Genomic DNA, 4,182 nt, shown 5'->3' with positions numbered 1-4,182 from the left:
TATATATATATATATATATATGTATATGTATATATATAACATATCAATCACTGATATACACAATCAAAAAAATGGGCTTTCATACATATTTCCTACAATATATTCATACATTATATACATAAATAATACAGTTTTTATACTTCATCAATATACAATATTATATCACCTGACAATTTAAATATACTATGGTGTGACTTTTACAATTAAATACACATTTCCTATAACTTTCAAACGTTATTCATACAATTTTCAGACTTTGTTCATATTTCATAATAAAACTGCACAACGAATTCTATCCAATTATTCTTTTTGCAATCGATTAACAATCTGTAAATTTTTATATTTTCTTCATAAATCAATTATCACACCAATCTCCATTTTAATTACAAATCAAAAGAAAATTACTATTACTTAATATTTTTCATAATATCATATACACATCGTAATTGTATCGCAAAAAATACATGATATCAGCATTTAAAATATAACAGAAATAAAATAAATGAAGTATTCCATACATGTAAAAAAAACAAATATAAATACAACCAATCATTTATACTTAAAACAAAACAAATCATAATTAAAAACTAACCTGATGAATTCCACTTGCCACAATGTTTAAATAATATTGACACAATGTTCTCCATCAAATCAAATCTAATCGTTTCCAACGTCAAATTTAAGAATTTTTTTTTAAAAAAAACGCCAAAAATATATATTCAAATATCAAAATAATCCTCTATTTATGAAAAACAACAAGCACTGCACGTTTAAGGAAAGAAAATAACACCTTTGAGTATTTTAAGGATTAAATCATAACTTTTATCATTAGAACAAATTAGAGAAATTTATGGTATCTATCTAATCTTAAAAAAATTCAAATCCCTTAAAATGTGCAAATTAGTTATCATTAATTAATAATAACTAATTTCACGCATCACACTATCCAATATTAATTTATCCATTTTTTTATAATTGAATTATCTCTTTTTAATAATTTAAAATTAACATTATTTTCTTTTTAAAAAATGCTATAACTTGATATATTAAATGTTATACAATGCAAATCAAACTCTTATGCCATAACTTGAGAATATGACTACATAAAATGTTATATACCTAATTTACACATTTTTCAAAGGATAAACACTTAACATTTTTCTACAACACACTATATTCTAAATTGGCAAAAAGGTTAGCTATATTATCAATTGAAAAATAATTACTAAAACAAACCTATGTAAAACATAATCAATAAATTTTCATCTAAAAAAACTAGAAAAGTAGATTTTAAATAAAAGTATATATGATGATTTTTTAAAATTTCTTTTAGGGCCCCTTTCTATGTTTTGACTTTAGGTATCCAATATTGTTTAGTCGGCCCTGATTAATATATCCTAATTTGTATTTGTCGAATAGTATAGCTCAACGCTCTAGGGAAACACATCAACTCTAAAGATTTTTCATCACTACTAAACAGATCTTTTGGATAAAGATAAGTATTTGGTAGAAGTCTAATTGAAATCACAATTCTGATTACATTAAGAATCATTATGAAGAGATCTTAGTTTATGATGTGCATTGTCTTGCTTTGCCCGCCCAAATTATGTATTTATGAAATACCAAAATTGTATGAACATAAAAGAAGACATCTACAATGGCATTGCTAATCTTATCAAACAAATCGATAAAGACAATAATTTAATTAAACAACATATTTAATATAGGAACCACAAGAGTTTACATAATTCGCCAACAAAGTTCTCTAAGAACAAATAAAAGCAACATTCGGCCTTTAATCCAACTCTTCATTTGGATGATAGATTAGCTCTTCCTTAAGAGATACACTGGGGAAACGCATCAGCTTTGTGGCAACATTCAGTTCCTTTTTGGAACTAGAAGCCTTTTCCGGATAGATGCTCATTTTTGACAAAGATGGAGCATGAGCAAACAATAATTTTACGGAAGATAGTACAACTTTAGAATTGTTAAAGGAATAGATGGAAACATCTTCAAGCTTGTTGAGGGTTTTGTCCAAACATGCTGACGTCTAGATACTTCATAATTCCTTCAACTATGTAATCGATAGTATTGTCCTGATGGTATACAAGGCCATTTTAGCTTATAAAGTACGTGAAATGCAAAAAGAACAAGACCATTCATATATAGAATGTTTGCTATTTTCTTACCCGTATCTCAAGTTCACGTAAATTGAGGAAATTTTTAATCAACTCCAGAGTGTAAGAAGTCTGATTTAATTCGTTGAAGTTTACACCAAACTTAAGATTCCACAAGCTGTTGAGTATACAAGGAAACCCCCTCATTCAAAAGCTTTAACGAAAAATTATACAAAAAGGACCACACTCAAAGAAAATATCTAAGTAAAACATGTTAGATTCATACCTCAAGTTCAGATTAAGCCAAACAAAGTGTATCAAGTGTAGGCGTGCTAAGAAGCTTTTCAAAAGTTAATCTTTTATCCGCAGAAATTGGATTATCAATCACTAGGTATAAGAATGTCAATTTTTTGCACTTATTAAAGAAGGTATTAGTTAGGTCAAAATAATAGTGACTCTCATGAACAACCAAGGATTTCAACTCAGATGAGAACACAATGTTAAGGATTGACTATTATCACAGTGTACCAATTTTAATTTCACAAGAAGGGGCATATTGATAGCATAAAACTCTATTTTAGGCACAAAGGTTATCTTTTCCAACTCAAGGACTCTAAGAGTTTGAAAGCCAAGAAAAGAATTTGGTAATTTGAAGATACAGTGGAAAAGTTTCACATATGTCAGCATTGAACAATTAAATATATAATAAGGTAGTTTGTAAGTACCATTTTTGGTGACATAAAGCAGCCACTAGGGTCTATTCAACAACATTGGAGGCCTAAAGTCAAAAACATAGAAAGCGGCCCTAAAAAAAATTTAAAAATATCATTCTATATACTTTTATTAAAAATCTATTTTTCTAGTTTTTTTAGATGCAAATTCATTAATTATGTTTTATATTGATTTGTTTTAGTAATTCTTTTTCAATTGATGATATAGCTAATCCGTTTGCCAATTTTAGAATGTAGTGTGTTGTAGAAAAATGTCTTTTAAGTGTTTATCCTTTGGAAATTTTATATCAATCATTCTAATTGGTCCCTTTTCTACTAGTAGATCTCCAAATTTTGTATCTATATTATTCCATTAACTTGGGTCATATATAATTTTAGGGATATAACTATTTAAATTACTTGGTAGTTCTTGATTTTTGAGAACTATGTCACATTTTTCACCAACTTCTTCTAGATTTTCTTCTTCGATGTTATTATCATCTAACTCAATTCGATTAGTGACTTGTTCATTTGAGGATCATCCTCCAATATATTTTAATTCAACATTTTTATTATTTGTTAAAAATCTATCAGGGCTCTTTTTTAGGATTTATTTAATTCCTCAAGTTATCCTTTTCCCTCTTTTTGTAAAATCGAAATCATATTTTCTGATTGACATATTTAAATTAAATAAATTGTAATAATAACTAAAACAATAATATTTATGCTTATGAACTAAGAATATCAACAATAATAAAATTTTAAGAAAAACTATAAAATAAAGTTAGAACAATAAAACTTGATTCATGAATTTAATAAGTTGATATTACAATATCGAAATATGGTGCGTTTCTTGACTCCTTCAATATATTGATTGCTTGTTGCACTTGTTGAAATTCGAAGATGACATGCAAAAGTAAATTTTATTCTTTTGTAACTTCAATCTTGTAAGCAATAGCAAATCCAAAGATTTTGTAAGAGAAAGTTTAATACTGAGGATAAAAATAATAAAACAGATGACTATTAAAATATATAATGATATATGGTTAAAGTCTTGGAGATAAATAAGGAAGCATAATTTTCCACTCTTGGAAATTACCAAAAATTGTTCATTTTTCTAGACCCTAATTAAAACTAAGGACACTTTACTTTTTTTTTTTATTTTTTTATGTTTGCACGTTTAATATTCCCAAAAATTGTTCCATCCATTTCTTAAATAAAAACTATCAACTAACGTATTTTTACCTTATTCTTTTTTAATTCTTGCATGTTTTTTTTTTCTTCACTTTATGCACCTTTTTATATTAAAAAAAAATTAAAAAGTATATATATATATATATATATATATATATATA

This window comes from Solanum pennellii, chromosome 4 (assembly GCF_001406875.1).
Source record: "Solanum pennellii chromosome 4, SPENNV200".
Lineage (NCBI taxonomy): Eukaryota > Viridiplantae > Streptophyta > Magnoliopsida > Solanales > Solanaceae > Solanum > Solanum pennellii.
The sequence above is the reverse complement of the archived record's forward strand: the minus strand, read 5'-3'. Positions refer to the sequence as shown.